Below are 15,496 nucleotides of genomic sequence, written 5' to 3' on the forward strand. Positions count from 1 at the left end.
ATATTGCAGTTCTTCTTCAGGATTAGGGAAAAGGACATGAAACATGAGAAGCAGCCTATAGGTTTCCTCTCTCCTCCAATTCTCACCCAGTTGGTAGAGGGCAGCCAAGGGTCCAGTGATGCCCCTTCTTACTTTTTTCTCTTCTTCTCCCACAGACATCCTTAACAACAACGAAAGGAGTTGCTGGGAAGAGTGGGACAGCAAAGACTAGATGACATACAGCATCGCTGTTCCATCTAATCTCACGTATCAAGTTCATTGCTTACCATCTCCTATAAAAGAGTTCTTATACGTAGATGTCCTTGAGAAGAATCATATTTTCTTTCATTCTGAGGTCATACCTTAATGATCACTTTATTAAGGTTTTGTTGGCATCAACATAAGGGAGAAACTGGGACATGGGGGAATATTAAAGCGTATTTAGAAGCGAGATATTTGGGCACCAAAGTTAAATCATTTAGCTCCCAGTGTTACAGAATTATCACATTTTACTATTCAGCATGTGCTAACTGTTGCATGAGCTATATTTTGTCAAACCTTAGTTCTTATGCTTCCCCACAACTTCTGATTATTGTATCAGTGAAAAGAGATGCATGAAAATGAAATTTAGAACACATAAAGCACAGGCAGTCAAGACTGTACTGAGAAGCAGCTATATGGAACACACAAGTTAGTTAGAGAGAGCATACACATGCACACTGACAACTTTTCATCCCAAAATAGTGTTTTCAAAGCAACAACTAAACAAGGGCAAACAATAGAATGCAAAGTAGAGCAATTGAGTAGTCAATGTTGGGTGGGTTTTTAATCCTGAAAGGCTTCCCGAAGGATTTGAGTTTTGGGAAGGTGACAATTTCCACATCCATAATTGCTTCAAAATCAGGAAATCATTGGGGCTCTTTTCCAGTCAATATTTCAATCTCAGTAGTAATCTTGATATTTTAAAATGTGCTATGGAATTATTGGTCTATGTTAAGTAATATTTATTGTGATGTGGGACTTAGGGAGATTGCTGTCCTTAAAGACATCTGGCAAGGGAACAAAATGCTTGCAAACTTTTAATTGGCCTGAGAAAGGATAAAATTTTGCCACCTGAAGTACCAAGGGGATAAGTACACAGCGTTCTTCTTCCTTAATGATGTTTGGAGGTTGGTGGACAAGGTGGAGTGGGGAGGGGCTCTTTCTAATTTTCAGTTACTGGGATAGAGTATCCAGAAAGATGGAAATAACAGAGAAGTACAGAGTATGGATTACAGTGACCCAGCATTTTTAGCAGCCTGTAAATCTCTGCTGAATTATCTCATAACCAACCTGAGGCCTGGGTCTATTCAGAAAATAGCCAAGTACTCAGAAGGAAAAGCTTTCTGCTGGAAGATAAGAACTATGTGTCGCAAATCTATGAGCAAGACTATGAGCATATTACTTCCCTACAATGAGTATTAGATTTCTTATCTATTAAACACGAAGAAATTCCTTCCCTGTCTATGGAACTGAATCCCATTGGAACACTTTAGAATATGGCAATCCTTGATTTATCACAGAGTAGTTTGGGAGGGTAGTAGAATGGAGAAGGGAGTGCTGGGAGTTGACATATTGGAAACATAAGAGTTCTTCTGTGAGCTCCACAGATATACAAATCTAGAAGAAAATGTGATTAGGACCTCTACTCAGTCTATTGCATCTCCTAATAACCCTGCCTGTCGTGTTGCCACTTTCCCCTATCAGTTTCCTTACTGCTGTGGACTGAATTGTGGTTCCTCAAATTCAAATGTTGAAGCCCTAACCTCACAAATGACAGTATTTGGAGACTGGAACCTTTGTTTAGGCTTAGATGAGGTCATGAGGGTGAGGCACTCATGATAGAATTAGTGCCCTTATAAGAAGAGACACTAAAGAGCCCTCTTTTCTCCCTCCTACCCCCCAACCAGGTGAGGACATAATGAGAAGGCAGGTTATCATCTGTAAGCCAGGAAGAGAACCCTCACCAGAAAGTAACCATGCTAGCAACTTAGTCTTGGACTTCCACCCTCCAGAACACTGCAAAACTAAAGTTATCTTGTTTAAACTACCCATCTATGGTTCTTTTGTTATGGCAGCCCAACTAAGTAGACTAACATAATTACTACCTCCCTAACAAGGCCTGTCATAAGACCTATAAGGAAAGGAAATCTATTATCACCAATCTGAATGTTCTTGGGAATCCAGGAGAGTCTGTATCTCTAGGGGTCTCTTTTGCAGGGGCAATCCAAGTTATTAATTCCATCTAGTGAATATTCATTACATGCATATAATGTATAATGATCAAGTCAGCATATTTGGGATATCTATCACCATAGTGTTTATCATTTCTATGTGCTGGGAACAATCAAGCCCTATCTTCCAGCTACTTTGAAAAATACAATACATTGTTGCTAACTATAGTCATCCTACTCTCCTATCAAGCATTAGAACTTACTTCTTTTATCTAATTAATTGTATGTTTGTACACATTGACCAAACTCTCCATCTGCCCTCCAATGCACACACTCTTTCCAGCTTCTGATATCTATGATTCTATTTTCTATCTCCATGAGATAAACTTTTTAAACCTCCATGTAAGCAGTATTTGTCTTTTTTTCTGTCTGGCTTATTTCACTTAACATAATGATCTCCAGTTCCATTTATGTTGCTACAAATGACAGGATTTCATTCTTTTAATGGCCTAATAGTATTCCATTTTGTGTAACATCATATTTTCTTTATCCATCCATCCATTGATGGACACTTAGGTTAACTCCATGACTTTGTTTTTAATTTTTTTAATTTTAGGTTCAAGGGTACATATGCAGTTTTGTTATATAGGTAAACTTGTATCATGGGTGTTTGTTGTATAGATTATTTCGTCATCCTGGTGCTAAGCCTAGTATTCAATAGTTATTTTTTCTGATCTTTTCCTCCTCCCACCTGCCACCATCAAGTAAGTTCCAGTGTCTGTTATTCCCTTCTATGTGCCCATGGGTTCTCATCATTTAGCTCCCACTTACAAGGGAGAATATGCGATATTTGGTTTTCTGTTCCTGCATTAGTTTGCTAAGGATAATGGCCTCCAGCTCCATTCATGTTCCCATAAAAGACATGATCTCGTTCTTTGTTATGACTACATAGCATTCCATGGTGTATATGTACCACATTTTCTTTATCTAATCTGTCGTTGATGGGCATTTACACTGATTCCATGGTGTATATGTACTACATTTTCTCATTCAGTCTACTACTGATGGGCATTTGGGTTGATTCCATGTCTTTGTTCTTCAAGGAACATACATGTGCATGTGTCTTCATGGTAGAATGATTTATTCCTTTGGGTATATACCCAGTAATAGGATTGCTGGGTTGAATGGTAGTTCGCTTTAAGTTCTTTGAGAAATCTCCAAACTTCTCTCTATGGTGGCTGAACAAATATACACTCCCACCAGCAGTGTGTTAAGTGTGCCCGTTCTCTTTTCCTTCTTTCTTTCTTTCTTTCTTTCTTTCTTTCTTTCTTTCTTTCTTTCTTTCTTTCTTTCTTTCTTTCTTTCTTTTTTCTTTCTTTCTTTCTTTCTTTCTTCTTCCTTCCTTTCTTTCTTTCTTTCTTTCTTTCTTTCTTTCTTTCTTTCTTTCTTTCTTTCTTTCTTTTCTTTCTTTCTTTCCTTCTTTCCTTCTTTCCTTCTTTCTTTCTCCTCTTCTTGTTCTTCTTCTTCTTCTTCTTGTTCTTCTTCTTCTTCTTTTCTTCTTCCTCTACCTCTTCTTCCCCTTCCCCTTCCCCTTCTTACTGTTCCCCTTCCCCTTCCCCTTCTTCCTCTTCTCCTTCTCCTTCTTCTTCCTCTTCCTCTTCTTCTTTTTTTCTTTTTTGTGTGAAGGAGTCTCACTCTGTCACCCAGGCTAGAGTGCAGTGATGTGATCTCAGCTAACTGCAATCTCCACCTCCCGGGTTCAAGCGATTCTCCTGCCTCAGCCTCTCAAGTAGCTGGGATTACAGGCTCCTGCCACGACATCCAGCTAATTTTTTGTATTTTTAGTAGAGATGGGGTTTTGTCACATTGGCCAGGCTGGTCTCGAACTCCAACCTCAAGTGATCCACCTGCTTTGGCCTCCCAAAGTGCTGGGATTACAGGAGTGAGCCACTGCACCTGGCTAGTGTTCCCTTTTCTCTGCAACCTCGCCAGCATCTGTTATTTTTTGACTTTTTAGCAGTAGCCATTCTGACTGATCTGAGATAGTATCTCATTGCGGTTTTGATTTGCATTTCTCTAATGATGAATCATGTTGATCTTTTTTTTCATATGCCTGTTGGCTGCATGTATATCTTCTTATGAACAGTGTCTGAGGGCAGCAGGGGCAGTACCACTGCAGAGGCAGTGGCGGAGAGGTTTTTGTGTCCTCTAGGGGCTCCACCTCTAAGAAACATGGAGCCACAGTTACTGGGAGTGTTCAATCAGTGGGGTGGGGTAGCTGCACTGCTGGCATAGCTTGTTGGGGTGTAGGGTGTTGAAGGCTTACAGAGAGGAGAGATTGATCTCCTCTTCATATGGTGACTGTGGCATGCTAGATGCTCAGGTGTATTTTCAAATGTGATATGGAATTATTGGTCTATGTTAAATAATATTTATTGTGATGTGGGACTTAGGGAGCATGCTGTCCTTAAAGACAGCTGGCAGGGGAACAAGTTTTTCTAAAAATATTTGAAAAGAGCCAACCCTCAGGCTCTTTGTTTCTTTCCCAGACTGATTGCAGCAGGGAAGGAAATGCTACTGTGGCAGTGGCAGAGGGGCTGTTGGATGCCTCTGAGGACCTCTGCCTAGGGAAACTCCAGGCCACTACCAGTGGATATACTCAGTCATGGTTGGGGCGACAGTTCTGTGGTCATGATCCAGGGGCCCTGCCAGCTGGAGTAGGAGGTGGGGGTTTCCGATGAAAAGGGGCTGGACTTGTCTCTATATGGTGGCTACAGAGTGCTGGAGGTACCAACATCTTGACTAGGCCTCTTGTTCCTTCCCCAGCCTGAGTGCTAATTTCAGGCCCATGAGCGTCTAGGAGGTTTTCTGTGGCTAGGATTTCAGGAGTTCACATCGGGAATGTAGTCTGCTGAGGGTCCCTCACTTACTCTTTCCACACATTGGGGAGTATCTCTGGGCTTTCAGCCAATCTCAGCGGAGCAGGCTGCCTTGCTTTCCTCTCTGTCCTTGCTTTAGGTGTTTCCTGTCACTTTTCTGTTGAATTCCAGCATTCTTTCTTGGATGATCTATTTGAAATGTAACAATTTGCTCATTATTTTCCTTCTTAGTGGAGGAGGTGAGCACAAGATGCCTCTAGTTAGCTATCTTGAAGACCCTACTAGAATTCTCAGTGAGTACTTTAAATAAGCTGATTAGGAAATTTTTCTCTGAGAAAGTGACAACTGAGCTGAGACCTAAGTTATGAGAAGGAGCTAGCCATGAAAAGCTCTTAAGGAAAAGACTCGCAGGTACAAAAGCCCTAAGCTGTAAATGTGCTGGGTATGTACGCAGACCATGAAGAAGATCAGTGTGGCTAAAAGTAGTGAAAAAGACCAATGATGAGATCAAAAGGCAGTCAAGGGCCATATTATGGAGAGTCCAGAAGGCTAGTGTGAAGAATTTGGATTTAATTTTGGATGAAATGAAAAGCCATTGGGAGATTAAGATGAAGAGAGAAAGGGTCTGATTTACACTTTGCAATTTACACTTCTGGCTGCTGTCTGGGGGATGGGTTATAGGGAACCAGAGTGAAGGCGGAGAGACCAGATACAGGCTCTTGTAGTAATCCAAGAGAAAGATAATAGTGGATTGGACTAAGATGGAACAGTGTAAATAGAGAGAAGCCTTTGAATACTGAATGTCCTTTTAGAGTAAAGCAGACAAACTTCGATGGGTTAGATATAGTAGTGGTACACATTCCCATGCAATTATGGTCATCTCTGGCCCTTACTTACCTTTGCCTTTCTGCTCAATTTCCATCATTCAAATGTAATCTTTGCTTGGTGTCCAATGTTCTTAACTTTAAACATGGTGTGTCTTAGTGTGGGTCAACTTTTATCAATTTTGCTGGGAACTCAATTTCCCTTTTAATCTAGAAACCATTTCTTCAATTCTGGGATTTTTTTTATTGATTTATTTCATAATGTTGTCCCCTCCATTCGCTCTCTTCTCTTTCATGAAAAACTGCAGTTCTTATGTTGGACCTCCTGGTTTGATTCTCTAATTTAAAAAATATTTTATTTCTTATTTTCTATGTTTTTGTCTCTTCGGTCTGGTTTTTCCATAAAATTTCAACTTCATTTTCCACTACTTCTAGTTAAATTGCATTTCTGCTGTCATTTGAAATATCTAAGAGTTCTTTTATTTAATGTTCATTTTTAATAGTATACTGTTCTTTTTAATGACTATAATATCTTATTTCATATTTCTAATAATCTTAATGATTTTTAAGTGATCATTTCACTGCAGTCTCTTTTCTTAAATTGTTTTATTTCCTTGTCTTCATTTCATCATAGAATTTTTAAAAATCATGTCTGGGAATCCTTAGATGTTTGGTTATGTTTGGATGGGACACAAAAAAGCTGATTAAAAGTTTTTGTCATGGTGAGTGTCACTATAGGATGATTTGACTGGATCTCTTCCTTTGGTGATCTTCTAATTATTTTTACAGAATTTACTATAAGGTTGCTCAGATTATCTCAGTAAATAATCTTCCACTTTTACTTGTGGGAAATATGGACCTTGGTTCTAGGTTTTGGGAGTCATGTAAGAAAAGATGGTTGGTGATCTCAATATGTAGTATATAGCTAGATGTTCACTTAATCTCACACTCAGCTCTGTATGAGACACCCAATCCTAACACTCTGTATTTTATTTATCAGAGACTAAATCTCTAGTCTTCTATAAGAGAGAAGTATGTGGGGGAATGATCAGCTGTGAGTAACAAAGGAGGGGAATTGGAGGCCTATTGGTTCTTAAACCATCTTTCAACCAATCCCTCTGTTTTCAGCTCCACTTTCACCCTCACTTACAGAGGTGTCTGATGCTTCCTTGGTGCAAATTGTTCTTAATTTCCTCAATGCTGATTTAAGATTCCAGTTTATTAAGTCTGCTAATCAGCTGATATTTGCTCTTTTGCCCTTCTATTCCTGAAAGTTGCTGTCTCATACTCTTTCCTGTTTTTCTTTTCCCTCATGGGTTTATGCCACTAAAATAATTATTTTATGTCATTTATAGATAAGCATGAGTGCCTGGTTCACTCTCTTTAACTATAAAGTCTTATTTATTTTTCATCATGTCATTTAACATATTTATTATAGCATTGCCATTGTATTATATATTCATATGTTTGCTAATTATCTTTCTCTGTCCACTAGTATACACGTTTATGAGAATAGGGACATTGTCTGTCTTGTTGACTATACATCCCTAGTGTCTAGGACATAATAGGCATCTGGTAAGTTTTTGAATAAATTAATTTTGCATATTTTATTATTTTGAAAAATATATTTGTAGTCATAACATCTGACAGCATTTGTGGAAAAATAGATATATACATATAGCAAATTAGTCAAATAAAAATGAGATAATTAGCAAATCGAGGAAAGTGTACAAGACAAGTTACACAAATACAATTTTACTACATAAAATTTCAAGCTTCGGTACATATTCTTGTTTTCCTCTAAAAAGATAAACTATCTATAAATAATTGATTTTTAGGTAGTAAGAACAGCAAAATGGAGGTGAGGTAACAGGTTGTTGTAGCAGTCCAGGTGAGAAAAGATTATGACCTGCTAAAGTGAGATACAAAGAATTGACCAGAATCAAGAGGGATTTAGAAGATAGAATTAGAAGAACTTGGTTACATTTAGGTAAGGGAGGAGGTGAAATAGAAGGAGATATAAAGCTATTAAGGATTTCTCGTAGGTTTCTGGCTAAACAGTGGTCCCCTTCATTCAGAAGATCAGACTAACTTGAAGGGAGACAAAGGTAGATATAGGGAGACAAATAGTGACATTCATCTGTCTTGCTGCTCCCTCAGTTACTCAAATGTTTCTGTTTAGTTATTTTGTCTTGAAATTTAGAAAAAGTGTTTTAGCTTGAGTTACTCAAATATCCAGTATTCTCTTTTTCTGTTCTTGATAGACTTAGCTAAGTAATAGAGTGTATAAAAATCATTATTATTTTTGTCTGACACCACAAACTGTTAATAGCAACATGGTTCATTGGAAAGAGTATCAATTGGGTGTGTAAAATATACCATCCTGGGATTTGATGACCTGGATCCTAGACAGCTCTGTCATTAACTCGCTGTATGACTTTGGACTAGTCATATAAGCTTCATTTTCCTCATATGTAAAATCAAGTTGTTAATATAGTAATTATGCTCTTGATAATCCATTCTCTAACTGAGAAAGTGGAGAAGATTCATGTTTATTTTTAGATATAGAAAGAATATTTATAGTTAAGAAATATACAAATATGTTCTGGAGACAATGTTCCAGTGTGTTGCAGTTAAGTGTGGCTACCATTTATTGAGAATCCATCACGTGCCATTTGCTTTGTGTATGTTTTCTTAATTATCACAATAAGCATATAAGGGATTTCTATTTCCATTTTATAGAGGAAAGGTAAGGATTAGAGAGGGTGACTCGACCAAAGTAACTCTACTAGTTAGTGGTAAATCCAAGATTCAGGCCCAAGTATTTTTGCTACAAAGCCAGTATATTTTCCATTTTGTAATAGTGAAATAAGACTGAAATAAGTCTCCAAACTTTGACTCATTGAATCTTAGAAGTGGAAGAAAACCTCTGCAAATTGTCTCTCCAATCTCTTGCTTTCCAACGAGGAAATGAGGACCACACAGGGGGTGTTATTAGACAATGGTTAGATAGCTAGTTAGTGCCACGGCCAGGGTCCATCTCTTCAGACAATCAGACCACTGCTCCTTCTAATTTGGGAACCTGAACATACTGCCTGATTCAAACCAATGCAGATCTGTTTGTTCCATCTCTGGTTTACTGATTTCACAGGGATGTTAGGGCAATAAAATTATTATAATCGAATTGAGTGGCATTTGGATAAAAATACATTGGTGGGAGTTTTTTTTTTTTTAACATTTGCACAAACACAAGATATGATTAAGAAAAGGGAGCCTGTTACACAGTAACCTTTCAATTAGTCTCAGATTCCCTCAGGGGAGAATGGTTCTTTATTACATGATGTATATTGTTTGTCTTGAACACCACACAATTGACCCATGAGTGGCCATTTATATGGAGAGAAGTCCAAGAAGCTAAATGCTTCAGTCTTTTCAGGAGAAATAATTGGGAGAGATGGGTGAAATGCTGAAGGTCTCCTTAAAAAACTAACACGAAATTGTAGATGAGTATAATAACCTTGTGCAATTTGTTGAAATCCCACAAAGTGTGGAGGGGGCATCAACAGTGGGATGGGTCTTTTCACTGAGAGCCACTGATTTTGAACAGGCAATAAAAACTGGTCTATTTTTACGTGTCTGCCCAGGACCTATAACTTGAAAAACTTCAAGCAGAGAGACAAGTTTTTCTTTGAGTAACTCTAAATTGCTTTTCACATTTCTATTTTATGTTTGTAGAGGGAACACACAATAAATTTGGGTAAGAATGTAGCAGGCAGAAATCAGAGTTGATGAATTCCAAGCTTACATAAACTAAGGTTCCCAATCCTGGCTGCTGTTCTTTTTCCCCGTCAGTAGACTTAGTAAAACAAGACAGATGTTCTGAGCACTCCTAACTCCTGTCCCATTACTCAGGGATTTGGGAAACTAGACATTGCGATTGTTTTGTTGAAATAGAAGAGGATTTAGTGGGCTAGGGTGTGAGGGGGAGAGAGGCTGAAGGTGTGGTGGGGCGGGGGGAGAAAGTGACACATCAAGCAGATAACTTGTTTTCATATGAGATATAAGAGCATATGAGATATAAGAGCGGAGGAAGCACAGAATACAGCCCCCTGCGGTAACCACAAACAACTAACACTCTTACTTTCTGAAGACATTGCAGGAACCCAGTGCTCACAGCCCTCCTGATCCTGAGAGTTTAATCCCAGAGAAAGATCAGAGCAAATGCCTGTAAGTTTGACTTAGCACTCACCTTTATATAGTGTTGTTGACTTTTTAAAATTGTGGAACTTGAGCAACCTTACTGAATCAAACATTGTGGATATCCAGCACGCTGAGTGCCTGCCTAACCTTTTTAATGTACAGACATGGTTTTACGTGTCTTGAAGTTAGTTCATAAATATATTTCTTTTGGTTGTTTCTGGTGATTACATAGACATCTAGCCTGTTAATATCCAAAAGTGTGTCTATCCATCCCCCAGTTATTGGGTATTTGGAATTTTTCATGGAATGAGCTTTCCTCTTTTAACCACTCTCATCCTTCATCAAACTCTACTCACCTTTCAAGGTCTATGTTCAGGGCCACCTCCTCCATGAAACTTTTCTTCTCCCCACGCCCACCCTGGTCCACTCCCCAGTCCTTCTTCTTTGTTCCTGTAGTACTTTGCCTCTATTTCCATGAAAGAAAAAAACTAAACATACGTTGCCTTTCCTATTATATTATAGGTTCCATGAGGGCAGTGATTGCAGTGCCTTATACATAATTGAATCCCCGAAGTATATAACATGGTGATTTACAGATATATGTATATAGTAGATGAATATTTAAATAGCAACATAATGAACATTTTTTCATAATTTATTTTCATTTATTTTATATTATATCTTTGGAAGTGAAAGATATAATATCTAAATGAAATTACCTGGGCAAAATGTTATAATATGTTCTGGAAATGAACATTGCCAGTAATAATTTACATGGTTACCTATTTCCTAACAAACAGTTGTCATTATTATATACATACCTACCAAGTTGGGGAAAGCTTTGTGTTTTAATTTGTGTTTTGCTGAAGTTGTATGTTTTCTTATGTAATTATATACTCAATGTGTTCTCTACTGCGCATGCTATCCATTCTCTTTGACCATGAGAATGTATCAAGTGAGCTTCATACATTGATCTTACATGTTTTATTATTTCTTTATTTGTTTTGACTAGTGTGTTTTATTGGACTGGTGCAAAAGTAATTGCAGTTTTTGCCATTACTTTTATGGTAAAAACCACAATTATTTTTGCACCAACCTAATAAAAATTCTGCTCACTGCATATTTTTCCCTTTTGATTATTTCTTTTTTGATCTTCATTTTACTATAGTACAGCATGCAAAAGATTTTTGGTCATATATTTGAACCCATCATCCTGGTTCTTAACCCATCATTCTGGCTTTGATGACACCTCTTTTTTCAATGGCCACGATAGCTAGAGAAACAATGCTGTTCTGTTTTTCTTTTCCTGGTTTCACAGCTTAGATTTTTATGTTTAACTTTTAATTCATCTGAATTTTATTAAAGCATATGATGTGTTACATATCCAGCTTCACTTTTCTTACTAATTTTTCCAATAACATTTATTTGTTTTTGCTGCCTTTATGTGTGTGTTTTAGCCTACCAGAAAAGTTTTTTTTAATATAAGAGTTTGGCTTTCTTTCTCTAAAATATACTATTCCTTGATCAATCTTTGTTTTTGACCCAATGCCAAACAGTCTTTGTATACATGTGGCTTTGTAATAAAGTTTAAAGCCTGAGAGGCTATCTACCATCATTACATAAGATAAGATATTTTGGCATCTTTGTCTTTTTCTTCTTCCAGGTGAATTTCACTATAAGTTTGTCATGGGTCTGTACAGTATCCTATAGAATTTTCAGTTGGTATTGCATTAAGTCTATATATTAACTTAAAGAATATTGTCTTTCTCACAGTTTTAGCCTTGTCCATCAGGAGTACTGTGTCTCCATTTATTCATGTCTTTCTTTATTTCTCCAATTATGATTTTATCATCTGAATACATTTCTTTTGTCACTGTTAACTTTTTCAAAGTACTCTTAAATTGATAATCTCATTCAGTGCTTACCAGAACTCTACTGTAGGTCAGTAGTAAGATTAGATGTACCCAAAGATCACCGATCTACAATAAACCTTTTATCCCCCAATATTCATCGTGATTCTTTTTTGGTAACAGCTTTATTGAGATACAATTCAAATACCATACAATTCACACATCTAAAGTATGCAATTCAGGCCAGGCATGGTGGCTCACACCTGTAATCCCAGCACTCTGGGGAGCTGAGGTGGGTGGATCACTTGAGGTCAGGAGTTTGAGGCCAGTCTGGCCAACATGGTGAAACCTCACCTCTACTAAAAGTACAAAAATTAACCGGCATGGTGGCAGGCACCTGTAATCCCAGTTACTCAGGAGACTGAGGCAGGAGAATCACTTGAACCCAGGAGGCAGAGGTTGTGGTAAGCCGAGATCACACCACTCCACTCTAGCCTGGGTGACAGAGTGAGATTCCATCTCAAAAAAATATATATGTGGTTCAATAGTTTTTGGTATATTCAGTGGTGTGCAACAATCACAATCAATTTTAGAACATTTTCATCACCTGAAAAAGAAATTCTATGCCACCCATTCCTGTATCACTCTTCAAGACCCTGGTAACCACTAATCAGCTTTCTGTTTGTGTAGATTTGTCTATTTCTGGACATTTTATCTAAGTTGAATCATACAATAAAAATGAACTTCTAAGGAGCAGCAAAGGTAACATTTATTAAGCACTTAGATGTCTGTTAAGCACTTTATGTATTTTTTTCTTATTTAATCATCAAATAATCATTTATGTCAGGTAACATTATTTCCATTTTAGACAAGCAAATTGATGGCAAAGAGGTTGAGCAGTTTGCCCAATCACACTATTAGGATGTACCTGGATGCTTTGACCAGATCTTTGACCATGTTCTTTCTGCCTTAAGGCAGTTAGGAAATTTGGAAAACATCCCTCCCATGCTCTTCCCTCAGTGGTCTTTAGTTCCTTGAACAGAGACCAAAAGTAAATATGACATTTTTGATGCAGTGAGGGCTGAAAGAGCAGAGAAAGGTAGAGTGGTTTGTATAGCATAGACTCGTGCAACCACAGAAATTTGCTCACCCAGATTCTCTCTATTAGGTATTGAGAATAACCAGTGATATGTGTACAGTATGACTCACAGAGCCATGGGAAATTAGAGCTCATAGCTGGAAAGAGCCTCAGAGACCACCTAGTCCAGCTGCTCCATTTTATTGACGAAGAAACTAGGACCCAAAAAGAGCAAGCAATTTGCTCAAGATCATATAGCTCAAACACAGTGACAGAGAATGACCTTTTATCTGTTATTGGAAGAATAAATATACCAAAGGTGAAAGTCCCCTCCAGAATAACTGTAGAAAATAAGTTAAGAAAGAAGAGAGATACTGTTTCAAAGTCACTGAATTAGGTCAGGAGATCTGGGTTCCAACACCAGCTCTGTCACTAATTCACTGTGAGGTCTTTAGCAAGTCCCTTGACCTCTCTGAACTTGTTTATTTCTTCACCTGGAAATGGGTGGATAGGAATAGATGATATTTTGGAAGCCTGATGCTTATTAACCACTAAAGAAATTTTATTGAATGGGTAAATAAGTGAACCTTTACTTAAATTCTAAATGTTAGGCTATTTTTGGAAGATTCACAGTGAACATAACTAAGGAACTGATAAAGGGGTAATCTTTTTTTTTTTTTTAAGAAACAGTGCTGAAAATATAAATGCTTCCAGGGACAAATACATGAATTCACTTTTCAAAAACTTGAAGGGTCACTTCGTCAACAAATAAGAGTGCTCGACTATTTCCAACAGGTAAACATCCAAGATACATTAGCCAAAATAATAATAAAACTGTTCTGGCTGCTATCATGACATTAGTGAATGCAGTGGCACATGTGAATGGGAGGATCAAATCATTTCCTTCATAAAGTCATAGTTTTGAATGTTTATTTCCTTTGGGAAGAACAAGAAATTCTGTCTTATTTTGAATAAAAAGATTTCGTCGTGTTTTAGGGACTAATAGAGAGTCACTTACTCTTTGAAATAATATTTATTAAATGCCTGCAGAGCATGGGAACATCAAGAAATAGAGTTATCCTAAAATGGGAAATTTAAAAAATGATACAAGAACATGAAACTAACATTAAAAACTGTTTTTTATGATACAATGTAAGTGAACAGCTTAGAGCTGTTTGTTTCAAGTTTCCCAGGTTGAAACTTGCACAGTAGAGAGGCAGAGCAGATGATGTGTGTGTAGGGGGTGAGTGGGAGGAGTGCAGCTCTGTAAGCAAGAACTGGAGGAGGTAACAGAAAATGATCATCTTGCCATCTTCCTCCTCCCTCTCCCACCTTCCATGATGGAATAATAATAGGGATCCATTCCATGTGTATTGTATCACCCTTCAGAGTTTACGGAGTGCTTTCACATTCATTATCGTATCATGCCAACCCTAAAAGAGAGGCATAGTAATATTGTTTTTTTTTTTTTTTTTTTACAGTTTTCTAGATGAGAAAATATGGGGCTCAAAGAGGTTAAGTGGCTTTTCTGTAGCTGAATGACAATGCAAATTAATGCCAGGACTAGAACTCATGTCTTTGTCTCTGAAAACAGTTCTCTTTCCATAACCTCCATTCAGCCCCAAATTTTCTCCCTGAGTCTCTCCATTTAATCGTGAAAGACCCTTCTTTCATCCGTTCTGAGCAATGTGTGTGTGTGTGTGTGTGTGTGTGTGTGTGTGTGTGTGTAATAGGGAGTGGAGCATGGAAATTATACTTCAGTATACTTCAGCTAGTCTGTCAAAGGTTCACTTCTGTCCATCTAAAATAATAATAATGTAGACACATAATATCTCTGCTTCCATTTGATAAAATAGAGAGAGAGAAAAAAGTTGTAAATGGGAGTGGTCATGAAGGAATGGAGAAAGGAATCAGTGAGCATCTAATATGTGCCAAGTGCTTTACTTACAATACTTCACTCAATCTTCACAATTGCCCTGTGACATAGGTTCTACTAGTTCCCCTCCCTTAAATATTTGTAAATTCAAGTTTAGATAGGTTAAGTCCTAGGTTACAGAGCCAGTGATCTCCTGATCCAGGATTCAAAGAGATTCTTATAGCTCCAGAACTGGTTATTTTACTGCCAAGTAAAGAACCTGTGTCTTTACTGGTGAATGGAAACAGCAATGGCTTTCTTTTTTTTCTTCTTTTTTGTATTATTTTAGATTCGGGGGTACGTATGCAGATTTGTTATATGGGTATATTGCATAACACTGAGGTTTGGGCTTCAATTGAATCCATCACGTAGTTAGTGAACCTAGTATGCAATAGGTAGTTTTTCAACCTTTGTTCCAATCCTTTCCTTTCCATATTTGGAGTCCCCAGTGTCTATTGTTTCCAAGATTGTCCTTTTAACCAATGGTCAGAGTCCCCTTGTCTACCTATAGCCAAATACAGCAATCCCTTCTGGACACCACTTACCGATGGCCGTCCA

The sequence above is a fragment of the Chlorocebus sabaeus genome, chromosome X, assembly GCF_047675955.1.
Source record: "Chlorocebus sabaeus isolate Y175 chromosome X, mChlSab1.0.hap1, whole genome shotgun sequence".
Classification (NCBI taxonomy): domain Eukaryota; kingdom Metazoa; phylum Chordata; class Mammalia; order Primates; family Cercopithecidae; genus Chlorocebus; species Chlorocebus sabaeus.